The 26,390-nt window shown below is 55.8% G+C and overlaps 1 long non-coding RNA gene across 1 annotated transcript; it reads left to right on the top strand.

The window, feature by feature from the left end:
• Positions 1 to 6,089: 6,089 nt before the first annotated feature.
• On the top strand, positions 6,090 to 7,784 carry LOC136789360 (uncharacterized). The gene is made up of 3 exons (XR_010828171.1): positions 6,090 to 6,361; positions 6,833 to 6,871; positions 6,971 to 7,784. It is a non-coding gene; the product is annotated as an uncharacterized lncRNA (long non-coding RNA).
• Positions 7,785 to 26,390: the final 18,606 nt, after the last annotated feature.

Below are 26,390 nucleotides of genomic sequence, written 5' to 3'. Positions count from 1 at the left end.
GTCCTGGGGGACACTGAGGGCAGAGTTCTTCACTTGGTTGCTCTGATCCTTGAGCTGGTACCCACACGTGTACTTGCCCGAGCTTCCCAGTGAGACATTCAGGATCATGTTGTAGGTCAGCTGCCCCTGAATGGCCTTCAGGCTGGACGTTTCCACCCCATCCTTGCAGAAGACAATTCGTGTAACAGGAGAACGCCCATCAATGGCACACTGAACCAAAACCCTTTGTCCCTCCTGGGCACTGAAGGTGTTCAACACGAGGGCAGGAGCTGGGAGGACACCTGGAGAGACAGGGCAGGGGTTCCCCTCTTTGAAGTGGGAGAGTCAGCAGGGCTGCAAAATGCTTTGTGTTGCATACAGGGAAGAGCTTCCTTCCCAGGAGTTCACACCCAGAGAACAAAACCCATCTCTTCCCATCTCCACCCCCCCCCCCCCAAACCTCCCTTCTGTCAACCATTCCCACGTTCATCCTCACCTGGGGATCTGCAGAGGTCCTGGGTGGTGATGCCAGCACCTGCACCATGGGGCACAGAGGGTTTTGCTTAGAAGGCACAAGACATGACAGAAACACATATCCCTGCCCCAAACCCTGCATCTTGGATGTTCAAACTTGCACAACTACATCCTTCTGTCACTTGTTTTCACTTCATTTCATACCATTCCAAAACCATTTCAGCTGCTTGTTATTTTCTGTTCAAGATGGAGTCCCCAAGATCTCCCTAAAACAAGCAACATCTGTCAAGACTTGCAATATGGGCATACTAATCCTCGTCATGCCTTCCCCAAAGGCAACTCTGCCCCACAGTGCAGCACGCCTGCCCCACACACGCTGTCCCCATCCTCCCCTGTGCCCACCACGGGCCTGTCCTGCCCCCAGCAGCAGCCCTCCAGCCCTCAGCCCCCACGCCCAGCAATGCCCCAACTCACAGAGCGCCAGCAGCAGGACGGCAGGGCCAGAAGGAGACAGCCTTGCCCATGGCGCCTGCCCCAGCATCTTTTGGGGCGCTGCTTTTGGGGAGCACCGTCTGCTTCAGGTGTCTGCTTTGCTCTGAGCTGGGGACGGTGGGACAGAGGCTTGCAGTGCAGCTGGGACCTGTGCTGTGGGCTTTCTGTGGCCGCCTAAGCCTGGCCCACAGCCAGAGGCTCTCTCATCAGTGAGGGCCCTGCCTCAGCCCCTGCTACATCCGCTGCTTTTGTTGAGCCCCCACTGTTATTTCTGTCCTCTCACACACCGCAGCACGCTCTGTTTTTACCTGTATCTCAGGGGCAGCATCGTCCCCGCAAAGCCCTCCTGCTCTGTGTAGTAGAGGTTGGACCCTTCGGAGCCGGCACAGCCACAGCACCCAACCACAGGTTACAGGGGGACTTTGGGCCCTTGCTTCTCCAGGGGTGGCCCAGGACAGCAGTGGGAGCGGGTTGAGGAGCAGACTAGGGAGCACCAGGGCATGTGAGCAGGAGATTGCCTGGTGGAGTAACTCCCTGGTGTTCCAGAGAGAAGGGCGCCCAGGGGATGCCCCCCAGAGGGTGGTGGAGCCCCTGCCCTGTCGTTGCTGGACAGAGGGAGGGCTCCAAAAAGACAAGGAGGGGTGGAAGCGAGTCCCAGTTGGGCGTCACGGGCAACCCCCCTCCCTACCTACCGTGCTTCCCCACATGCCCCTCCGTGATAGGTTTGAGGCCCTGGATCTTGAATGAGAGGTAGGTAGGGATGTGGGTGAAGGCTCGCCCATGAGGTCACATCAGCAGTCAACACCGTGCCTCAAGACTGCCTCTGACAAGAAAGAAGGGAAATAGTAGAAGGAGATTCCCTTCTGAGAGGAAGAGAGGGCCCGATATGCAGCGTTGACCCTCATCAAAGGGAAGTCTGCAGTCTACCTGGAGTCTGAATCAGGGCTATCACGAGGACAATGCCCAGCCTGGTGCGCTCCACAGACAACTGCCCGCTGCTGATCTTCCAGACAGGTGGGGAGGAAGCTGCGTCCCGTAGTCTGAGGGGAATGAAGGAAGACTTCAAGGCCTTGGGACAGTTGGTGAAAGAGTCTGGAGAACAAGTCCCTTTCTCTTCCCTCCTTCCTTTCTGGGGTGGTGATGTGGGACAGAATAGAAGGATCCGGTCCATAAATGCTTGGTTCCGTGACTGGTGCTACAGGCCCAGCTTTGGCTTCTTTGCCAATGACTGGGTTTATAAGACACCAGGCCTGAGAGTACTATGCAGGAAATGTTTATCTCACAGAGGCAAAAGGGTTCTGAGACAGCAATTAGCAGGGCTCATTTGGAGAGCTTTAAACTAGATCTGAAGGGGGATGGGGTTGTAGCTGGGCTTGCAGTGGTGGGGCAGTGCCCCCACAGCGATGAAGACCGGGAGGCCTCCCACCCCCATGGGGTGAAATCTGCGTGCTCAGCTCGCTCCCTGAAGTGCCTGGACACCAATGCACGTAGCATGGGGAATAAGCAGGAGGAGTTAGAAATCAGTGTTTGGTCAAGAGACTGTGATCTGGTGGCAATTACAGAGACATGGTGCGACAGCTCACGTGGCTGGAATGTGGTCATGGATGGCTGTGTCCTGCTCAGGAAGACAGGCCAGCAAGGCGAGGTGGCGCAGTTGCTCTTCACATGAGAGAGCAACTCCATTGTAGTGAGTACTGTCCAGGGGCGGATGAGGAGCGAGTTGAGTCTGTGGATGAGAATTAAGGGGCAGGCTGGCATGGGGGATACTGTTATGGGTGTCTGTTGCAGGCCACCAGACCAGGATGAGGAAGCTGGTGAGGCCTTCTACAGGCAGCTGAGAGCAGCCTCATGATCATAGGCCCTGGTGATCGTGGGGGATTTCAACTACCCTGACATTTGCTGGAAGGCCTTCTCTGCCAGCCATCCGCAGTCCAGGAGGTTCCTCCAGTGCACTGATGACAACTTCCTGATGGAAATGGTGGACGTGCCAACTAGGAGAGGAGCGCTGCTGGATCTTGTCCTCACTAACAATGGGGGCTGGTTGACACGGTGAATCACAGAACCACAGAATCACAGAATTGTAGGGGTTGGAAGGGACCTCAAGAGATCATCGAGTCCAACCCCCCTGCCAAAGCAGTTTCCCTAGAGCAGGTTGCCCAGGTACGTGTCCAGACGGGACTTGAATATCTCCAAAGAAGGAGACTCCACAACCTCCCTGGGCAGCCTGTTCCAGTGCTCTGTCACCCTCACTGTGAAGAAGTTCTTTCGCATGTTGGTGTGGAACTTTCTGTGCTCCATTTTTTGACCATTCCCCTTGTCCTATACCCACAAACAAATGAAAAGAGGTTGGCCAAATCCCACTCTCTCCCACAATTAAGGTATTTGTATACATTGATAAGATGTCCTCTCAGTCTTCTCTTCTCAAGGCTGAAGGTTGAGGGCAGCCTTGGTTGAAGCGACCAGGAGATGGTGGAGTTCAGGATCTCATGGGGCAGAAACAGAATACCGAGCAGAATCACAGCCCTGGACTTCAGTAGGGACAACTTTGGCCTTTTCACGCAATTGCTAGGGGAAATCCCATGGGACTAGGTACCTGACAGAAAAGGGTCCCAAGACGGTTGGTTAGTGTTCAAGGACTGCTTCTTCCAAGCTCAAGATCCAAGCATCCCAACAGGTTGGAAGTCAGGAAAGAGAGCCAGGAGACCTGCATGGTTAAAGAGGGAACTGCTGGGCAAACTCAAGTGGAAGAGGAGAGTCTACAGATCATGGAAGAAGGGTCCGGCCACTTGGGTGGAATAGAAGACTGTTGTCAGAGGATTTAGGGAGGCAACTAGGAAATGTGACGTAATGACCACACAGAGGCCAGGGTTCTTTAAGGATCATAACATCATCTCTTTATTGAGGACATAACTTCAACTTCTTTACTGAGGACAGGCTCCCTTCTTATACCATTAGTTCTACAGCAGTACTTTTCCACTAACTAGTCATTGGTTAACAACTTTGCTCGGCAATGGCAAACACTTAGCAACTTCCATGTCTTAATGGTTGGAGAACAAGTAGTTTGAGACAGCAAGGAGTCTCCTGAATCAGCCTTCTTTGTTTCTTCTAACTTCTTCACCTTCCTCATGGCCTCATCATTAGGAGTCCGATGTTATCACCAACCATGGGGCTTGCCAACCCCCATGGCAATACTCCCACAACGGAATGCACTCAAGGATGCTGAGGGAGCTGGAGGGAGACATTGCTAGGCCACTCTCCTGTTTGCATTTGCTAGGACGAAGTAATGGCCACTCTGAGCAGGACTAGAAGGTCCCTGCCACCAGCCATGTGGAGAAAATGGTCAATGGCATTGACTGGACAGTGTGGATGCAAAGGCCTTGCACATGAGACCCATGGGAGTGCGAGGCTCTGATAGACACTGGCACACAGAGGACCCTACTGCCATCAGGTTATCGGAGGCAGAACCCCTCTGTATTTCTGGAGGGACTGGGGGATCCCAACTGTTGTCTGCACTGCAGGCTGAAATGATCCCAACTGGCAATGAGTGGGCAAAGCTGTCTGATTGGTAGCCCTTGAAAGAGGCTACCGAGGGGAGGGAAGGGGGGCTTCTCTGGAAATGCTCTGGTAGCACAGAATCAACAGAATCACAGAATGTTGGGGATTGGATGGGACCCTGAAAGATCATCTAGTGCAAATACATCACCATCCCAAAAAGTACTTGTTAAACAAATAGAACAAAGAGGAGTCTTCTGTAAATTTACTGCCCAAATCTGTGGTTATCTCCACGCTTGCAGCCCCAAGTAGTGTGCCAAATAGAGCAATTGAGGTTTAAATCCAGTGGGCAGGCAAGCAGAACAAAGCTGCTTGCCCAGTCAAACCCCAGTGGGATCAGGGCAAGAGAATCAAGAAGACAAAAGTTAGGAAATAGATGGGTAGATATAACTAGAGTATATTAAGGAGTGCTGGGTCTGGCTGGGATGGAGGTAACTTTTCCTTGCAGTGGCCCATGCAGTGCTGTGCGCTGCACTTGTAGCTAGAACCACAATGGGACCACACCAAGGATTTGTCTATTGCTGAGCAGCCGTGGCACAGCATCAAGACTATCTCCAACCCCACCACCAGAGCCAGTAGGTCTGGGGGTGGGCAAGAGGTGGGGAGGGGACATCACCAGGGCAGCTGCCCTAAACCGACCAAAGGGGTTTTCCATAGCACAGGGATTCACACTCAGCAATAGTAGGTGGGAAAGGGGAAGGAGAAGGGGGTATCTCATTATGAATAAGTCTGTCCTCCCAAACAACTGCTATGCACATCAAGGCCTTGCTTCCCCACGCATGGTCCAACACTGCTCGTTGATGGGAAGTAGAGGACGATTTCTTTTTCTCTCTCCGTTCTTCTGCATGGCCTTTGCTTGTTTTTCTGTTCTTTTGTTCCCTTTAATTAAATTATCCTTCTCTCGACCCGTGAGTCTGTTTTGCTCGTTCCAACACACTTTCTTACTTTCCTCTTCCGACGAGGGGAAGTGAGAGAGTGGTTGTGGTGGAGTTCAGCAGCCCAGCAAAATAAAACCATCATCAGATAAGGAAAAGAGATAAAAAACCAACAATAGGCCAAAAAGGAGAGAGGCAAAATGTTACCACTAGCTGGCTCATGACCATCCAGTGGCACAAAGTGCTCTTTTTTCAACAGCAAGGAGCGTGTTTCCAGGTGCACTCCGAAAGGGTAGGAAAGGCAGAGACTTGGGGAAAGGAGCCAGTGCCTCCTTGCCAGACACCCCCAAGACGTGGTGTTTAAGTGACTCCCTTCCTGCACGGGACACAGGCTGCAGCACCAGGTCTCCCCATGGAGCCGCTGGCAGGCAGAGGGGCTCAGGCAGCACAGCCTTGCACAAGCAACAAGAGTACAGGGGCTGAGCATCGGCAGGGGATGCAGCAGTGCTGTGCCCACATGCGTGTGGAAGGGATGGAAAAGGATTTGGGAGCCGCTGCAGATGTTTGCTAGCCTGATGGAGAGCTGCAAAACTATGAGCCAAATCTGGCAAGGGGACAAGGGACAAGAGGCCTCTGTAGGAAGAATACTGCCCTTGAGATACACTTAAAAACAGCACGAGTTGCGGTGTCTGAGAGGACAGAAATAACAGTGGGGGCTCAACAAAAGCAGCGGATGTAGCAGGGGATGAGGCAGGGCCCCGCTCATGAGAGAGATGCTTAGTGTGGGCCAGGCTCAGGCGGCCACAGAAAGCCCACAGGACAGGTCCCAGCTGCACTGCAAGCCTCTGTCCCACCGTCCCCAGCTCAGAGCAAAGCAGACACCTGAAGCAGACGGTGCTCCCCAAAAGCAGCGCCCCAAAAGATGCTGGGGCAGGCGCCATGGGCAAGGCTGTCTCCTTCTGGCCCTGCCGTCCTGCTGCTGGCGCTCTGTGAGTTGGGGCATTGCTGGGCGTGGGGGCTGAGGGCTGCAGGGCTGGTGCTGGGGGCAGGACAGGCCCGTGGTGGGCACAGGGGAGGATGGGGTCAGCGTGTGCGGGGCAGGCGTGCTGCACTCTGGGGCAGAGTTGCCTTTGGGGAATGCAGGAAGGGGATTGCTTCCTCCATCTATGATACAGATCTGAGCAAGGGGCATGCTTCCCCAGCACCATAAATTGTCTGGAGTGTTACTTTGAGACTCTAGGACAGCTGGGTTCTTTACGGAGCTTTGGGACTTTCCTGGAACAAGAAATCCACAAAAATGGGATTGGGATTGACATTGTTTGAGGGGATATTGAAGAGATACAGCATGAGAACATGCAGGTGTGATGGTGCCTGCTTAGCAGTGAGGATGTGGGCAGGGGCATCTGGATGAGCCTGGACGCTGCCCCTCTCAGCAAATCTCTCTCTGCCCCTTGGCACAGCCGCCAGCTTGACCTCCCAGGACATCTGCAGCTCCCCAGGTACTCGTGAGTCCTTTCCTCCCAGACCCAGGGCACTTTGAAGCCCAACCTCTGTGAGCTCTGCCCTGTGGCAGCCCTTCACTGCTGTGTCTCCTCCAGGGGATCTCCCGGCTCCTGCTCTCCAACTCAGCACAAGTTCTGCTCAGCCAGGTACCACAGCTGTACTCCAGTGTTTTCTCCATGTGGTGTCACCCGTCAGACGAATCATCTTCTGCAAGGATGGGGTGGAGGTGTACAGCCAGAAAGCCCAGCAAGGGCAGCTGAGCTACTCTATGGTCCTGAACATCACGTCAAGAAGCGCAGGAAGATATACATGTGGGTACCAGCAGAGGACTGAGATGAAACAGATGAAGAGCTCTGCCCTCAGTGTTGGCCGCATCCTGGATGTCCCCGGTGAGACACGGCCCTGGGCTGAAGGGGTCAGAAGGGACGAAGGCACTTGCCACCACATGGCTGTGCTGAGGCTGGAGCTGTGTGCTGCAGCAGGCAGGGCATGGCTCTGGGGTAGTTCTCCCATGGGAACATTCCCTCTGAGAATGTTCCTCATGAGAGGAAACCTCATTAATGTATATAAATATCTGAGGGGAGGGTGTCGAGAGGATGGAGCTGGTCTCTTTTCGGTTGTGCCCAGGGAAAGGGCGAGAGGCAACGGGCTCAAACTGAAGCACAGAAAGTTCCATCTGAATATGAGGGGCACTTCTTTACTGGGAGGGTGACAGAGCACTGGAACAGGCTGCCCAGAGAGGTTGTGGAGTCTCCTTCTCTGGAGATATTCCAAGCCCACCTGGATGCCTTCCTGTGAGCTCTAGGTGATCCTGCTCAGCAGAAGGTTGGACTAGATGACCTTCAGAGGTCCCTTCCAGCCTTGGCCATTCTGTGATTGTGTGATCCTCTAGCTCCCAGAACCTCTAGCTCCCAGAACCACAGAAAGATGAGGGTGGTGGTGCCAAATTTAATTGACAGGCACACCTCGGCCATGCCATTCTTAACCACTCACGAAAGAATTTAGACACCACATCCGTGGTGGCCCATGTTGGCCAAGCAGCCGTGGCCACTATTACGCCTCCCCTGTGGATGGTGCTGGCTGTCGGTGGCTGGATGTGCCCATGGGGCTGAGGCTCAGTCTGGGAAGGAGCTGGGTGCACTGTGCACTCCCCAGCAAGCCCATCGCCCCCAGGTGAGTGATTCCCTCCTGCTATCCCAGAACCCCCAGCATGGGGAGTGGGCCTGCCAACCTGCCATCCCCAGGGCATGGGGACATGCAGGAGCTTCACCAGGCAGGAGGTGTGCCAGCTGCATGGACACGTCCTGCCCCCTGCCTCTCCCCATCACACCCCGCTGCCCTCACACCCTCTCTCCCCCAGCTCCCCATGCCCGGCTCCCGCACGCCCTCCCCACAGGCACGGCGCTGGCAGTGGCGGCCGTCGGCCTCGTCCTCCTGGCTGCAGGCAGCTGGTTTGCCATCAGGAAAGGTGAGGGAGTGGGGGAAGGCGGGGGGAAAGGCTGAGGCCGTGGGGGTCCTGCTGCGGGGCTGGTGCAGGGGGAAAGGCGGTGGGGGGGTCCTGGGGGTGCGCGGCTGGGGCAGACGGTGCGTGGGGGCGATGGCTGTGGGCAGCCCAGCTGGGGAGGCTGCTGAGGGAGCTGGGGAGCTTCAGCCTTCGTCCCCCAGCCCCGAGACGGGAGCCAGGGCTGGGCAGCAACTTGGCCTGCGCACCTCAGCCACTGTTCTTCTTGCAGGTGCCTGCAGAGGGAGATGCCCAAGGTGAGCACCAAGGGCTCCTGGCTGGGGGGTTTGCAGGAGGGAGTCGTGGGCACTGCAGGGCCCTGGGGTGCTCTCCTTCTCAGCACACACACCCCCCAGAACTAGGGGGGTTGTGGAAGTGTTGTTGAGGACCTTCAGCACCTTTTCCCTCTGCTCTCTCTAGGCCTCTCCATGGTGCTGGCAGGGCTGAGGACCCTTCTGCTGACCCCAGCCATTACTGTAAGTGCCAGTCCCTTCTTCACTCATCTCTTCTAGGCACTGTGTGAAGTGGTGATGCCTTTGCAATGGCAAGCCGTGGCCATGAGAGCAATTGTGGTGAGGGGTGGGGAAGCCCTACCTGCTGCGTGTGGCTGGACACTAACTCAGGTTCTCCCTCCAGATGCCAACGTGGATGAGATGGGCAGAGTGAAGGTGAGTGCAGCCCAAGCCCAGCCTTGCAGGCTGAGCGTGCACATGATGGCTGCAAGAGGGCAGGCTGTTGGAGAGCAAATGCAAGCCAAAAGTGCATCCGATGGCAGGAACCTGGGAGCTTCCCGTGGCTGTGTGCTGGCTGAATCCCCCTCCTTCCATGCTCCCAGCATCTCCCCATGGTGGGCAGCGGGAGAGCAAGGCTACTCCTTGTTCTGGCTTGTGTTTTGCAGCTCTCTCAAGCCATCTGCTCTCAACACCCACTGGATGCCAAAAGCTGAGCGAGTGAGAGGCGATGCCGCTGGTTCTCTGAGAGAGGCAGAGAACACTGGGGAAAGCCCGGCCGAGCTGCCAGCTGTCAATAAAGCCACCCCAAACACAAGGAGCTGGTGTAGTTCTTCTCGGCAAGGTCTGTCTGCAAGGCGCTTCACATCCCTTCAGGTTGACACCATCACACTTTTGTGTCTCGGTGTCTGTCTACTCTGTCCAATTCCCTATGTGGCTGCATGAGACTTCGGTGCCATCAAGAACACAAAGTTAGAGATGTTTATTTATCCTCTAACCAAACCAAATCTTCAGTGCACACACCAATTGGCACACACATGCGAGCACATCTCTGCAGTGCTATCTGTCCCTGTAGGTCCAAATGTGCATCTCTGTGGGTGGGTAGAAGAGCACCCCCGTGACTTTATCATACAGTTTATGTATACACATTTTCCACTGAGCACAGGAAAAAGTTTTCACTCACACTATCATTTCATGTACCTGGTATATATTAGAGGTCTTAATGTATTACAAAGAGAGAAATGAGTCCTACCTCCTCTTGGCTAGACACACACAGCCATTCCCTGTGACAGCAAACCCCAAAGAAGCCCAAAGTGCACCCCCCAGCCCCACCTCACGGCTGCAGGAGCCCTCTGCAAGAGAGCAAAGGCAGCCGTGGGCAAGGCTCCTGTGCCCTTGCCCTGTGGCAGCGCTATCGGGTCTGGGTGCGGGTCACCGTGGCATACGTCGTGGTGTCGCTCATCTGCTGCACGGGAGGAGGCTTTAGGGGGAAAAGAAAGCCCTGTTACTTCAGCTGCTGCCTGTGAGCCCTGCACAACGAGCAGGCAGCAGGCTGCAGGAGTGCAGAAAGGAGCTGTGCACAGCTGAGCCACGACTCACCCTGTCCCGTCGAACGTGGGCGATGGTGGAGTCTGTGGGGGAAAAAATACACACCATGAGCCCTTGCTGCCCGTTGGAGGGGGACTGAGACCCACGCTGTCTTTTGGCATCAGCTGCCTCGGGTCAGCACTCAATGCCCGACCCCATTTCCCCTCCCATCCCCCTCCTCTGGGATGTGCACCAAGCAGCGCTGGAGCAGAGATGCTTTTTGGTGTATTTCCAGCATTCTGTGGCATCTCCTCTCTTTGCACAGCCAGCACACCTTGCGAGCTGCTCTGTGCAGGCGTGGGAAAACAAGGTCGTGCTGCAACTCGAGCGAGGTGCACGTCGGGTGGGGATATATCTATAGCCTGTCGCCCAGCCACAACATCCTCCCTTGGCTGCTGCCTGTGGTTTCAGAGCGAGCTATAAGATATTTTGTCCAGCAGTGCAAGTACACAGCCACAGCCTTCATTGCTGTGCTTTGCTTTGGACTGCTCTTGTAAGAAGATATCCCTGTGATAGAAAATATAAGAAGAGAGAAAAGCAGAGGCTGGAGCAGGGGAATTGCAACTTGAGGCCGGAGAGGTTGGGAAAGGACTACCCCCAAGGAAATGGGCTTTGTCCCTGGGAGCACTGGGATGCTGCCATGTCCCTTGTGCAGGCAGCAGCTGCGCTCCGCATGCAAGGAAGCAGGACGTGAGGTGCTGGAGAGAAACCTGGCCTTGATGAACAGGCAGGGATTTTGTATGTCCCAGTGGGAAATGAAGTGTTGGGATTTTATGGACAGGTGCATGGGATGCCCACGGTCAGAGGGGTGTATGGCTTCCCCCGAGGGAGGAGGCAGTACTCACACTGGACTTCGCCGTTGTTGTTGTCTTCTGTCTCGGGGCTGTCAATGTGCTGCTGCCTGGAGAGGAATAGGAATGGTTCTGGGGTGTATGCTTCTGGAGAAGGGGCACTGTTAGAGCTGCTTTGGGTGGCGCTTTCCAACATGAGTTGTTGAGCTGGAGTCGAGCTCATGAGAAGACCCGTCTTCCCTGCCTCCAGCATGGGGAATACAGCCATACACAAAGACAACACTGCCCCTGGCCAAGGAGCACCCCAGGGCCCCGCCATGCCCACGACTCCCTCCTGCAAACCCCCCAGCCAGGAGCCCTTGGTGCTCACCTTGGGCATCTCCCTCTGCAGGCACCTGCAAGAAGAACAGTGGCTGAGGTGCGCAGGCCAAGTTGCTGCCCAGCCCTGGCTCCCGTCTCGGGGCTGGGGGACGAAGGCTGAAGCTCCCCAGCTCCCTCAGCAGCCTCCCCAGCTGGGCTGCCCACAGCCATCGCCCCCACGCACCGTCTGCCCCAGCTGCGCACCCCCAGGACCCCCCCACCGCCTTTCCCCCTGCACCAGCCCCGCAGCAGGACCCCCACGGCCTCAGCCTTTCCCCCCGCCTTCCCCCACTCCCTCACCTTTCCTGATGGCAAACCAGCTGCCTGCAGCCAGGAGGACGAGGCCGACGGCCGCCACTGCCAGCGCCGTGCCTGTGGGGAGGGCGTGCGGGAGCCGGGCATGGGGAGCTGGGGGAGAGAGGGTGTGAGGGCAGCGGGGTGTGATGGGGAGAGGCAGGGAGCAGGACGTGCCCATGCAGCTGGCACACCCGCATTTTCATCCTCACCTGGGGAGCTGTGGATGTCCTTGTTGGTCTCACCAGCACCTGCACCTTGGAGCAAAGTGTGGTTTTCTTAGTGGGGCCAAGACCTCGGGCACCACCGCACCCGAGCCCATTTTCTTACTGTTTGTTCTTGCTGAGCAGGCACCTTTCTGCCCCTGTGTCTCAAACCAGCACCACTGTGGTCTCCCTTCTGGAACCATCCCACACTATCGCTGACGTACAGGTTATAGCCTATCTCATGACAATCACCCCACTTCCCCTGCATTAGGCTCGTCAATTTACAGGGCAGACCTTGGAGCATCCCTGGCTCAGCCCAGCATCCATCCACATCCCCAGCTCTTGCTGTCTGTGCATGGGCCCTGCACAGCACCATGTCTCAGCAGAGGTGCTGCTGCACGGACAGGGGCAGCCCTTGAGAGCAGCTCTCTCTGTAGGGGCTCCATTGGAGGGGAGGGAACCCTCCTAAGGGGGCACCACACCAGAGCCATGTCCTGCCTGCTGCAGCACACAGCTCCAGACTCAGTGGTGTTTCTAACTCTTCTGCCCTCACCACCTTGGGGCTGTGTCTCACCTGGCACAGACAGGGTCCAGGGAGCACTGAGAGCAGAGCTCCTCACCCAGTTTCTCTTGTTCTTCTGCTGGTACCCACACGTGTACGTCCCGGCACTTCTTGAGGTGATGTTCAGGACCAGAGCGTAGATGAGCCTTCCCTGCTGGGCTTTCAGGCTGTGCTCCTCCAGCCCATTCTTGCAGAAGACAACTCGTGTCACAGGAAACTGAACATTAATGACACACTGAACCAGAACTGTTTCCCCCTCCTGGGCCCTGGAAGTGTTGAGGAACAGGACTGGAGCCTGGTCGTTACCTGGAGGGAAGGCACAGGGATTCCCCAGGCAAGCGTTAGTGATTGCTGGGTGGCAAAACCACCTGCATGGCAAGGCTGGAAGTGTCTGATCTCCTGGGGTTTACAAGGGGGAATTGTTAGGGAATAATCCCCTTCTCTCTTCCCGTCTCCTCCCCCAGGACACATTCATTTTTGGGACCCACCTCCATGCTCCCAAAATCCTGGGGAGCTGCAGATGTCCTGGGTGGTCACTCCAGCACCTGCAGCATGGGGCAGAGAGGGCTTTGCTTAGAGGGGCAGTGACCTTCTGCCTTCCCCAAAACAACTCTGCCCCACACTGCTGCACGCCTGCCCCGCACATGCTGTCCCCATCCTCCCCTGTGCCCACCACGGCCCTGTCCTGCCCCCAGCAGCAGCCCTCCAGCCCTCAGCCCCCACGCCCAGCAATGCCCCAACTCACAGAGCGCCAGCAGCAGGACGGCAGGGCCAGAAGGAGACAGCCTTGCCCATGGCGCCTGCCCCAGCATCTTTTGGGGCGCTGCTTTTGGGGAGCACCGTCTGCTTCAGGTGTCTGCTTTGCTCTGAGCTGGGGACGGTGGGACAGAGGCTTGCAGTGCAGCTGGGACCTGTCCTGTGGGCTTTCTGTGGCCGCCTGAGCCTGGCTCACACTAAGCATCTCTCTCATCAGCGGGGCCCTGCCTCAGTCCCTGCTACATCCGCTGCTTTTGTTGAGCCCCCACTGTTATTTCTGTCCTCTCAGACACCGCAACTCTCTGGTTTTACGTGTATCTCAAGGGCAGTATTCTTCCTACAGAGGCCTCCTGCCCCTTGTCCCCTTGCCAGATTTGGCTCATAGTTTTGCAGCTCTCCATCAGGCTAGCAAACATCTGCAGCCTCTCCCAAATCCTTTTCCATCCCTTCCACACCCACGTGGGCACAGCACTGCTGCATCCCCTGCCGATGCTCAGCCCCTGTACTCTTGTTGCTTGTGCAAGGCTGTGCTGCCTGAGCCCCTCTGCCTGCCAGCGGCTCCATGGGGAGACCTGGTGCTGCAGCCTGTGTCCCGTGCAGGAAGGGAGTCACTTAAACTCCATGTCGTGGGGACGTCTGGCAAGGAGGCACTGGGTTCTTTCCCTGAATCTTCACCTTTTCTGCCATTTCTAAGGGGGGCCATTCTGCAGGGGATGCCATGCTCAGGGACAGCGTCGTGAGCCAGGTAGTGGTGAGCGATAACATTTTGCCTCTCTCCTTTTTGGCCTATGTTGTTTTTTTGTTGTTGTTCTTTTCTTCCCTCTTTCCTTACCTGATGGTTTTATTTTGCTGGGCTGCTGAACTCCATCACAATCACTTTCCAGCTTCCTTCGTTGGAAAAAGAAAATAAGGAAGTGTGTTGGAAAGAACAAAACAGGCTCACAGGTCCAGAGAAGGATAATTTAATTAAAGGGAAAATTAAGAGGGGAAAAATAAGTAAAGGCCATGCAGAAGAACGGAGAGAGAAAAAGAAATTGTCCTCTACTTCCCATCAACGAGCAGTGTTGGACCATGCGTGGGGAAGCAAGGCCTTGATGTGCATAGCAGTTGTTTGGGAGGACAGACTTAATCATAATGAGAGACCCCCCTCTCCTCCCCCTTTCCCACCTACTATTGCTGAGTGTGAATCCCTGTGCTATGGAAAACCCCTTGGTCGGTTTAGGGCAGCTGCCCTGGTGATGTCCCCTCCCCACCTCTTGCCCACCCCCAGACCTACTGGCTCTGGTGGTGGGGTTGGAGATAGTCTTGATGCTGTGCCATCGCTGTTCAGCAATAGACAAATCCTTGGTGTGGTACCAGTGCTGTTCTAGCTACAAGTGCAGCGCACAGCACTGCATGGGCCACTGCAGAGAAAGTTACCTCCATCCCAGCCAGACCAGCACCCCTTAATATACCCCTTAATACACCCTAGTTATATCAACCCATCAATTTCCTAACTTTTGTCCTCTTGATTCTCTTGCCCTGATCCCATTGGGGTTTGACTGGGCAAGCAGCTTTGTTCTGCTTGCCTGCCCACTGGATTTAAACCTCAATTGCTCTATTTGGCACACTACTTGGGGCTGCAAGCATGGAGATAACCACAGATTTGGGCAGTAAATTTACAGAAGACTCCTCCTGCTTATTCCCCATGCTACGTGCATTGGTGTCCAGGCACTTCAGGGAGCAAGCTGAGCATGCCGATTGCACCCCATGGGGGTGGGAGGCCTCCCGGTCTTCATTGCTGCGAGGGCACTGCCCCACCGCTGCAAGCCCAGCTGCAACCCCATCCCCCTTCAGATCTAGTTTAAAGCTCTCCAAATGAGCCCTGCTAATTGCTGTCCCAGAACCCTTTTGCCCCTGTGAGATAAACATTTCCCGCGTAGTACTCTCAGGCCTGGTGTCTTATAAACCCAGCCATTACCAAACAACCCTAAGCCGGGCCTGTAGCACCAGTCATGGAGCCAAGCATTTATGGACCGGATCCTTCTATTCCGTCCCACGTCATCACCCTAGATTGGAAGGAGGGAAGAGAAAGGTATTTGCATCCCTGACTCTTTCACCAACCGTCCCAAGGCCTTGAAGTCTTCCTTCATTCCCCTCAGACTGCAGGACGCAGCTTCCTCCCCACCTGTCTGGAAGATCAGCAGCGGGCAGTAGTCTGTGGAGCGCACCAGGTTGAGGAGTGTCTCCTTGCCAGACACCCCCAAGACATGGAGTTTAAGTGACTTCCCTTCTGTACAGGGCATAAGGCTGCAGCAGCAGGTCTCCCCATGGAGCCGCTGGCAGGCAGAGGGGCTCAGGCAGCACAGCCTTGCACAAGCAACAAGAGTACAGGGGCTGAGCATCGGCAGGGGATGCAGCAGTGCTGTGCCCACATGTGTGTGGAAGGGATGGAAAAGGATTTGGGAGCCGCTGCAGATGTTTGCTAGCCTGATGGAGAGCTGCAAAACTATGAGCCAAATCTGGCAAGGGGACAAGGGGCAGGAGGCCTCTGTAGGAAGAATACTGCCCTTGAGATACACGTAAAACCAGAGAGTTGCGGTGTCTGAGAGGACAGAAATAACAGTGGGGGCTCAACAAAAGCAGCGGATGTAGCAGGGACTGAGGCAGGGCCCTGCTGATGAGAGAGATGCTTAGTGTGAGCCAGGCTCAGGCGGCCACAGAAAGCCCACAGGACAGGTCCCAGCTGCACTGCAAGCCTCTGTCCCACCGTCCCCAGCTCAGAGCAGAGCAGACACCTGAAGCAGACGGTGCTCCCCAAAAGCAGCGCCCCAAAAGATGCTGGGGCAGGCGCCATGGGCAAGGCTGTCTCCTTCTGGCCCTGCCGTCCTGCTGCTGGCGCTCTGTGAGTTGGGGCATTGCTGGGCGTGGGGGCTGAGGGCTGGAGGGCTGCTGCTGGGGGCAGGACAGGCCCGAGGTGGGCACAGGGGAGGATGGGGACAGCGTGTGCGGGGCAGTCGTACAGCACTGTGGGGCAGAGTTGTTTTGGGGAAGGCAGGAGGTCACTGCCCCTCTAAGCAAAGCCCTCTCTGCCCCATGCTGCAGGTGCTGGAGTGACCACCCAGGACATCTGCAGCTCCCCAGGATTTCGGGAGCATGGAGGTGGGTCCCAAAAATGAATGTGCCCTGGGGAAGGAGATGGGAAGAGAGAAGGGGATTATTCCCTCACAATTCCCGCAGTAAACCCCAGGAGATCAGACTCTTCCAGCCTTGGCATGCAGGCGGTTTTGCCACCCAGCAATCACTAACGCTTGCCTGGGGAACCCCTGTGCCTTCTCTCCAGGTAACTACCAGGCTCCAGTCCTGTTCCTCAACACTTCCAGGGCCCAGGAGGGGGAAATAGTTTTCTTTCAATGTACCATTGATGCTCAGTTTCCTGCTACACGAGTTGTCTTCTGCAAGAATGGGTTGGAGGAGCACAGCCTGAAAGCCCAGCATGGGAGAGTCATCTACCCTCTAGTTGTGAAGATCACCTCGAGAAGTGCCGGGACGTACACGTGTGGATACCAGCAGAGGAATGAGAGCAACTGGGTGAGGAACTCTGCTCTCAGTGCTCCCTGGACCCTGTCTGTGCCAGGTGAGACACGGCCCCAGGGTGGTGTGGGCAGAAGGGACGTGGACAGTGCTGAGGCTTTATCTTTATGCTGCAGCAGGCAGGGCATGGCTCTGGAGTGGTTCCCCCATGGGAGTGTTCCCTCTCCTCCAAGGGAGCCCCTAGAGAGAGAGCTGCTCTCCAGCTGTCCACGTCTGCTGCAGACATGGGGCTGTGCTCAGCAGAGGCAGAGACAGCAAGGGCTGGGAATGTTGACGGAACCTGGGTTGAGACAGGGTTGCTCCAAGGTCTGCCCTTTACATTGATGAGCCTGTGGCCAGGGAATTCATGTGATTGTCGTGAGATGAGCTATAGCCTATATGTGAGTAAAGGTGTGGTCTGGTAAACAGAGGGGAGACCACGGTGGTGCTGGTTTGAGACAGAGGGGTGGGAGAGTGCCTACCCAGCAAGGACCAAGAGTGTGGACATGGGCACGGGCGAGGTGTTGTGCAAGGTCTTGGCCCTACTAAGAAAAATCCACTTTGCTCCAAGGTTCCAGTGCTGGTGAGACCACCCAGGATATCCACAGCTCCCCAGGTGAGGATGAAAATGCGGGTGTGCCAGCTGCATGGGCACGTCCTGCTCCGTGCCTCTCCCCATCACACCCCGCTGCCCTCACACCCTCTCTCCCCCAGCTCCCCATGCCCGGCTCCCGCACGCCCTCCCCACAGGCACGGCGCTGGCAGTGGCGGCCGTCGGCCTCGTCCTCCTGGCTGCAGGCAGCTGGTTTGCCATCAGGAAAGGTGAGGGAGTGGGGGAAGGCGGGGGGAAAGGCTGAGGCCGTGGGGGTCCTGCCCTGCTGCGGGGCTGGTGCAGGGGGAAAGGCGGTGGGGGGGTCCTGGGGGTGCGCAGCTGGGGCAGACGGTGCGTGGGGGCGATGGCTGTGGGCAGCCCAGCTGGGGAGGCTGCTGAGGGAGCTGGGGAGCTTCAGCCTTCGTCCCCCAGCCCCGAGACGGGAGCCAGGGCTGGGCAGCAACTTGGCCTGCGCACCTCAGCCACTGTTCTTCTTGCAGGTGCCTGCAGAGGGAGATGCCCAAGGTGAGCACCAAGGGCTCCTGGCTGGGGGGTTTGCAGGAGGGAGTCGGGGGCATGGCGGGGCCCTGGGGTGCTCCTTGGCGAGGGGCAGCGTTGTCTGTGTGTGTGTGGCTGCATTCCCTGTGCTGGAGGCAGGGAGGATGGGGCTTGCTATTTGCTGCACTCCAGCTCACCACATGATGTATGAAAGCACCACCCAAGTGTGTATCTCATGTGGCCCCCTCACCACAAACGCAAACCCCAGAACCATTCCCATTCCTCTCCAGGCAGCAGCACGTTGACAGCCCACAGATGGAAAACACCGACTCCGGAGAAGTCCAGTGTGAGTACTGCCTCCTCCCTCGGGGGAAGCCACACACTCATCTTCCCTTGAGCATTACCTGCACCTGTACATGGAATCCCACCACTTCATTTCCCACTGAGACATACAAAATCCCTGCCCATTCATCAAGGCCAGGTTTCTCTCCAGCACCTCACGTCCTGCTTCTTCCTTGCATGCAGAGCGCAGCTGCTGCCTGCACAAGGGACATGGCAGCATCCCAGTGCTCCCAGGGGACAAAGCCCATTTGCTTGGGGCTCTTCCCCACCTTCTCCGGCCTCAGGCTGCATTTCCCCTGCTCCAGCCTCTGTTTTTGTCATTTCTTCAGTTTCTCTTCAGTGGCATTTCTGCTTCAAGAGCTGCACAAAGCACAGCACAGCAATGGAAGTTGTAGCTCTGTTTCCTTGCACTTGTGAGGAAAACATTTTATAGCTCGCTCTGAAACCACAGGCAGCAGCCAAGGGAGGATGTTGTGGCTGGGCGACAGGCTATAGATATATCCCCACCTGACGTGCACCTCGCTCGAGCTGCAGCACGACCTTGTTTTCCCATGCCTGCACAGAGCAGCTCGCAAGGTGTGCTGGCTGTGCAAAGAGAGGAGATGCCACAGAATGCTGGAAATAAACCGAAACCTCAGCATCTCTGCTCCACTGCTGCTTGCTGCGCATCTCAGATCAGGCTGATGGGAGGGGAAATGTGGCTGGGCACTGTGTGCGGACCCCAGGCAGCTGATGCCCAAAGCTCATGGGGGTTCACCCCGCTCCAACGGGCAGCAAGGGCTTATGGTGTGTATTTTTGCCCCCGCAGACTCCACCATCGCCCACGTTCGACGGGACAGGGTGAGTCGTGGCTCAGCTGTGCACAGCTCCTTTCTGCACTCCTGCAGCCTGGTGCCTGCTCGTTGTGCAGGGCTCACAGGCAGCAGCTGAAGTAACAGGGCTTTCTCTTCCCCCTAAAGCCTCCTCCCGTGCAGCAGATGAGCGACACCACGACGTATGCCACGGTGACCCGCACCCAGACCCGATAGCGCTGCCACAGGGCAAGGGCACAGGAGCCTTGCCCACGGCTGCCTTTGCTCTCTTGCAGAGGGCTCGTGCAGCCGTAAGGTGGGGCTGGGGGGTGCACTTTGGGGTTCTTTGGGGTTTGCTGTCACAGGGAAATGCTGTGTGTGTCTAGCCAAGAGGAGGTAGGACACACACATCCATTTACAATACATTTATACCGCTAATACATATCTGGCATACCCAAGCATAGGTGAGTGTATCAATGTTTCTTCACCAAGTGAAAACATCTCCCTGTGCTCAGTGGAAGATATGTATCCCTAAACTGCATGATAAAGCCATGGGGGTGCTCTTCTATCCATCCACACAGATGCACATTTGGACCTACAGGGACAGCTATCACTGCAGGGATGTGCTTGCATGTGTGTGCCAATCGGTGTGTGCACTGCAGATGTGGTTTTGCTCAGATGACAAATAGACATATCTGGCTTTGTGTTCCTGATGGCACCTCCATCTCATGCAGCCACATCAGGAATGGGACAGAACAGACAGACAGCCTTTGACATGGTCTCCCACAGTATTCCCCTGGGGAAACTGGCTGCCTGTGTCCTGGACAGTTATAATCTTCTCTGGGTCAAGAACTGGCTGCAGGGCCATGCCCAGCGGGTAGTGGGTAATGGAGGTAAGTCCAGCAGGCATCCTGTTACAAGTGGTGTCCCCCAGGGGTCGGTACTGGGGCCTATCTTTTTTAATATCTTTATTGATGACCTGGATGAGGGGATTGAGTGCACCCTCAGTAAGCTGGGTGGCAGGGCACAGGGAACAGCAGCTCCCTCGCAAGACATGTGGCCCCGCACAGCAGTCATACAGGAGCTCTCCCAGCTCTGCTCGCTGGCTTCCCTCTCAAATAAAGAGCAGCAACATCAGCTGGTGCATTCTGAACAAATCCTTTATAACTCGCCTCCCCCAGGACCACTACCCACCAAGGTGCCTCCACACGGGGCACCGTAACCACCTGGGGATGTGCCCATTGCGGCCGGCACCACCTTGGGCACAGGGAGGTGCTGGAGCGATGCAGGAGCTGCAGAGCTTGGCTGCCTGGGGGTGCAGTCGTGACTCCATCCCCTCGTGTTCTCCCGGTATGCAGAGGTGGATCCCGCGGTGGAGATGTGATTCTGTGAGCAGGAGGGGCAGCCACGTGGGTGCTGGGGTAGAACGCAGCCGGGGGGGTGCACGATCCAAAGTCAGTCCTTGATGTGAGCAGAGAGCAGGGGCTGAGCCAAGGGGAGCAGAGCAGTGGCAGCACATCCCTTGGGCATGCTGCCCCAGATGCCTTGAGCCCAACAGCAGCAGAAGTGCTGCGAATGTGTGGGGCATGCTCTAAGCATGGGGGAGCAGGCTGGGGACATCAGAGCACCATGGGGCCAGGGACGTCTCCAGGCTGCCTGGCCCCGCTGGCACCGTGGCTCCATCTCTCCAGGAGGAAGGTGATGATGGGGGCAGACAGCAGCAGGAGCAGGCTGAGGGCAGAGCGCAGGATCCAGACCTCCAGGGGCATGGCTGGCCCTGTGAGAGATGAGGGTCACAGTGTGGCCAAGGCAAGCCACGGAGGACAGCCGTGCTGGGAAGGGCTGATGAGCAATGTCTCACCTCTAGAAGGGAGCTCGGTCTTATGTGAGGGTCTGCTGCCTGTGGGAGACATGATCACGCTGGGAACAGCAGCCAGGGAACAAATGCCCTCTGCCTTCCCATCTCCACCACACAGAAACCTTCCTTCTGCCACCCATCCCCACATTCACCCTCACCTTAGAATCCGTGGATGTCCTGGGTTGTCTTGCAAGCACCTTCACCATGGGGCACAGAGGGTTTTCCTTAGAGGAGGCAAGACCTGGTACACCCACACACCTCTACTCATTTCCCGGCCTTTATTTCTATGCTGCACAGGCACCTTTCCTCCCCTTTGTCTCAAATCAGCACCACTCTGGTCTCTTCCCTGGGCCCATCCCAAGGACCATTTTCTTGGTTTACTTTCCCAGGTAGAGGTGCCTGGATTCTTGGAGCAGTAGTAGCACAGCCCAGGGTCCATCGACATCCCCAGCCCATGTTTTTTGTGCATGGGCCCTGCAAATTCCCATGTCTGCAGCAGAGGTATTCAGCCCTGTGTCTAACCCCAGCCATTTTTTGTTGGTTTGTTTTTCCACGTAGACATCCCAGGAACCATAAGCACACCAATATCTCACCTTTCACAGTATGGCTCCAGCCACAATTTTAGAGCCAGAAATATTGGCCCCTTGCTCACAAGTACATTATGGCCCAGTTCATGACAATCACACCACTTCCTCTGCCATAGGCTCATCAACGTACAGGGCAAACCTTGGAGCATCCCTGGCTCAACCCAGCAGCCATCCACATCCCCAGCCCTTGCTCTCTGTGTCTGGGCCCTGCACAGCCCCATGTCTCAGCACAGGTGATGCAGGGATAGGGGCAGCCCTTGAGAGCCGCTCTCTCTCTAGGGGCTCCCTTGGAGGAGAGGAAACGCTCCCATGGGGGAACCACACCAGAGCCATGCCCTGCCTGCTGCAACACACGGCCCCAGCCTCAGCAGCGTCCCTGTCCCTCTGCCCCCACTGCCCTGAGGCCGTGTCTCACCTGGCACAGACAAGGTCCAAGGAGCACTGAGAGAGCACCCGAACTGACTAAGGACTGGATATGAGGACACTGAGCACTCCCCTTCATCCTCTGGGGTTAGTGGTATACGGAGGACGTTCCCCTGCTTTGGTTTCAGAGCTCACCTGTGACTACCAAGTCCTGGGGGACACTGAGGGCAGAGTTCTTCACTTGGTTGCTCTGATCCTTGAGCTGGTACCCACACGTGTACTTGCCCGAGCTTCCCAGTGAGACATTCCACATCATGTTGTAGGTCAGCTGCCCCTGAATGGCCTTCAGGCTGGACGTTTCCACCCCATCCTTGCAGAAGACGATTCGTGTAACAGGAGAACGCCCATCAATGGCACACTGAACCAAAACCCTTTGTCCCTCCTGGGCTCTGAAGGTGTTCAACACGAGGGCAGGAGCTGGGAAGTCACCTGGAGAGACAGGGCAGGGATTCCCTTCTTTGAAGCAGGAGAGTCAGTGGGTCTGCAAAATGCTTTGTGTTGCATACAGGGAAGAGCTTCCTTCCCAGGAGTTCACACCCAGAGAACAAAACCCATCTCTTCCCATCTCCACCGCCCCCCTCCAAACCTCCCTTCTGTCACCCATTCCCACGCTCATCCTCACCTGGGGATCTGCAGAGGTCCTGGGTGGTGATGCCAGCACCTGCACCATGGGGCACAGAGGGTTTTGCTTAGAAGGCACAAGACATGACAGAAACACATATCCCTGCCCCAAACCCTGCATCTTGGATGTTCAAACTTGCACAACTACATCCTTCTATCACTTCATTTCATACCATTCCAAAACCATTTCAGCTGCTTGTTTTTTCTGTTCAAGATGGAGTCCCCAAGATCTCCCTAAAACAAGCAATCTGTCAAGACTTGCAGTACGGGCATACTAATCCTCGTCATGCCTTCCCCAAAACAACGATGCCCCACAGTGCTGCATGCCTGCCCCGCACACGCTGTCCCCATCCTCCCTTGTGCCCACCACAGGCCTGTCCTGCCCCCAGCACCAGCCCTGCAGCCCTCAGCCCCCACGCCCAGCAATGCCCCAACTCACAGAGCGCCAGCAGCAGGACGGCAGGGCCAGAAGGAGACAGCCTTGCCCATGGCGCCTGCCCCAGCATCTTTTGGGGCGCTGCTTTTGGGGAGCACCGTCTGCTTCAGGTGTCTGCTTTGCTCTGAGCTGGGGACGGAGGGACAGAGGCTTGCAGTGCAGCTGGGACCTGTCCTGTGGGCTTTCTGTGGCCGCCTGAGCCTGGCCCACAGCCAGAGGCTCTCATCAACGGGGCCCAGCTTCAGCCCCTGCTGTATCCGCTGTATTTTGAGAGCCCCCGCTGTTATTTCTGTCCTCTCAGACACCACAGAACGCGCTGTTTTTACGTGTATCTCAGGGGCAGCATCCTCCCCGCAAAGCCCTCCTGCTCTGTGTAGTTGAGTTCGGTCCCTTCAGAGCCGGCGCAGCTGCAGCGCCCGACCACCGGTTACAGAGGGACTTTGGGCACTTGCTTCTCCAGGGGTGGCCCAGGACAGCAGCAGGAGCGGGTTGAGGAGCAGACTAGGGAGCACCAGGGCATGTGAGCAGGAGATTGCCTGGTGGAGTAACTCCCTGGTGTCCCAGAGAGAAGGGCGCCCAGGGGATGCCCCCCAGAGGGTGGTGGAGCCCCTCCCCTGTCGTTGCTGGTCAGAGGGAGGGAACCAAAAAGATGAGGAGGGGTGCAAGCAAGTCCCAGTTGGGCATCACAGGCAACCCCCCTCCCTATGTACCCCGCTTCCTCAGGTACCACTCCATGATAGGTCTGAGGCCCTGGATCTTGAATGAGAGGTAGGCGAGGATGTGGGGGAAGGCTCGCCCATGAGGTCACATCAGCAGTCGACAACAAGCCTCAAGACTGCCTCTGAAAAGAAAGAAAGAAAGAAAGAAGGGTAATTGTAGTAGGAGGTTCCCTTCTGAGAGGAACAGAGGGCCCGACATGCAGAGCAAACCGTCATCAAAGGGAAGTCTGCAGTCTACCTTGAGCCCGGTTAGGATGAAATCCTGGGGGATTTCAACTGCCCTGACATTTTCTGGAAGGCCTACTCAGCCAGCCATCCACAGTCTAGGAGGTTCCTCCAGTGCATTGATGATAACTTCCTGATGCAAAGGGCGAATGTGTCAACTAGGAGAGGAGCATTGCTAGATATTGTCCTCACTAACGGGCTGGTTGATGCAGTGAAGGTTGAGGGCAGCCTTGGTTGCAGCAACCATGAGATGGTGGAATTCAGGATCTCATGGGGCAGGAACAGAATACCGAGCAGAATCGCAAGCCTGGACTTCAGTAGGGCCAATTTTAGCCTTTTCAAGCAAATGCTAGGGGAAACCCCATGGGACAAGGTACTTGAAGATAGAGGGGCCCAAGACAGTTTGTTAGTGTTCGAGGACTGCTTCTTCCAAGCTCAAGATCCGAGCATCCCAACAGGTAGGAAGTCAGGAAAGAGAACCAGGAGACCTGCGTGGTTAAAGAGGGAACTGCTGGGCAAATTCAAGTGGAAGAGGAGAGTCTGCAGATCATGGAAGCAGGGCCTGGCCACTTGGGTGGAATAGAAGACTGTTGTCAGAGGATGTAGGGAGGCAACTAGGAAAGCTAAGGCCTCCCTAGAATTAAACCTTGCAAGAGGGGTCAGGGACAACAGAAAGGGCTTCTACAAATACACTGCAGATAAAAGTAACACTAGAGGCAATGCAGGCAAACTGATGAATGAGGTGGGAGCCCTGGTGACAGAAGATAAAAAGAAAGAGGAGTTACTGAATGCCTTCTTTGTCTCTGTCTATAATACTGGGGGCTGTCCTGAGGAGTCCCGTACCCCTGAGGCACCAGAGGAAGTCAGGATAAAGGAGGAGTTTGCCTTGGTTGATGACAGGTGGACTGAGGACCGATTAAGCAACCAGGACAGCCATAAATTCATGGGTTCTGAAGAGATGCATCTGCAGGTGCTGAGGGAGTTGGCAGAAGTCATTGCTAGGTCACTCTCTGGCTTGTGTTTGATAGAACAAAGTAATGGCCACTCTGAGCAGGACTGGAAGGTCCCTGCCACCAGCCAGGTGGAGAAAATGGTCAATGGCATTGACTGGACAGTGTGGATGCAAAGGCCTTGCACATGAGACCCATGGGAGTGCGAGGCTCTGGTAGACACTGGCACACAGAGGACCCTACTGCCATCAGGTTATCGGAGGCAGAACCCCTCTGTGTTTCTGGAGGGACTGGGGGATCCCAACTGTTGTCTGCACTGCAGGCTGAAATGAGCCCAACTGGCAATGAGAGGGGAAAGCTGTCTGATTGGTAGCCCTTGAAAGAGGCTACTGAGGGCAGGGAAGGGGGGCTTCTCTGGAAATGCTCTGGTAGCACAGAATCAACAGAATCACAGAATGTTGGGGATTGGATGGGACCCTGAAAGATCATCTAGTGCAAATACATCAACATCCCAAAAAGTACTTGTTAAACAAACAGAACAAAGAGGAGTCTTCTGTAAATTTACTGCCCAAATCTGTGGTTATCTCCACGCTTGCAGCCCCAAGTAGTGTGCCAAATAGAGCAATTGAGGTTTAAATCCAGTGGGCAGGCAAGCAGAACAAAGCTGCTTGCCCAGTCAAACCCCAGTGGGATCAAGGCAAGAAAATCAAGAGGGCAAAAGCTAGAAAACTGATGGGTTGATATAACTAGGGTATATTAAGGGGTGCTGGTCTGGCTGGGATGGAGGTAACCTTCCCTGCAGCATCCCATGCAGTGCTGTGCACTGCACTTGTAGCTAGAACAGCACTGGTACCACACCAAGGATTTGTCTATTGCTGAACAGCGATGGCACAGCATCAAGACTATCTCCAACCCCACCACCAGAGCCAGTAGGTCTGGGGGTGGGCAAGAGGTGGGGAGGGGACATCACCAGGGCAGCTGCCCTAAACCGACCAAGGGGTTTTCCATAGCACAGGACGTCACACTCAGCAATAGTAGGTGGGAAAGGGGAAGGTTGGGGGGGGGGTGGTGTCTCTCGTTATGATTAAGTCTGTCCTCCCAAACAACTGCTATGCATATCGAGGCCTTGCTTCCCCACACATGGTCCAACACTGCTCGTTGATGGGAATTAGAGGATGATTTATTTTTCTCTTTCTGTTCTTCTGCATGGCCTTTGCTTGTTTTTCCCCTCTTCTTGTTCCCTTTAATTCAATTATCCTTCTCTTGACCCGTGAGTCTGTTTTGCTCTTTCCAAAACACTTTCTTATCTCCCTCTTCTGACGAGAGGAAGTGAGAAAGCGCTTGTGGTGGAGTTCAGCAGCCCAGCAAAACAAAACAATCAGGTAAAGGAAAAGAGGAAAAAAACCAACAATAAGCCAAAAATCAGAGGGGCAAAATGTTATCGCTCACCACTAGCTGGCTCATGACCATCCAGTGGCACAGCAATGGCATCCCCTGCAGAATGGCTCCCTGTTTTTATTGTACAGCACAAAGTGCTCTTTTTTTAACAGAAAGAAGCGTGTTTCCAGGTACACTCAGAAAGGGCAGGAAATGCAGATATTTGGAGAAAGGAGCCAGTGCCTCCTTGCCAGACA

The sequence above is a fragment of the Anser cygnoides genome, unplaced genomic scaffold (genome assembly GCF_040182565.1).
Source record: "Anser cygnoides isolate HZ-2024a breed goose unplaced genomic scaffold, Taihu_goose_T2T_genome scaffold_44_1, whole genome shotgun sequence".
Classification (NCBI taxonomy): Eukaryota; Metazoa; Chordata; class Aves; order Anseriformes; family Anatidae; genus Anser; species Anser cygnoides.
Note: the sequence above shows the minus strand (reverse complement) of the source record. Positions and strands in the feature narration are given on the sequence as shown.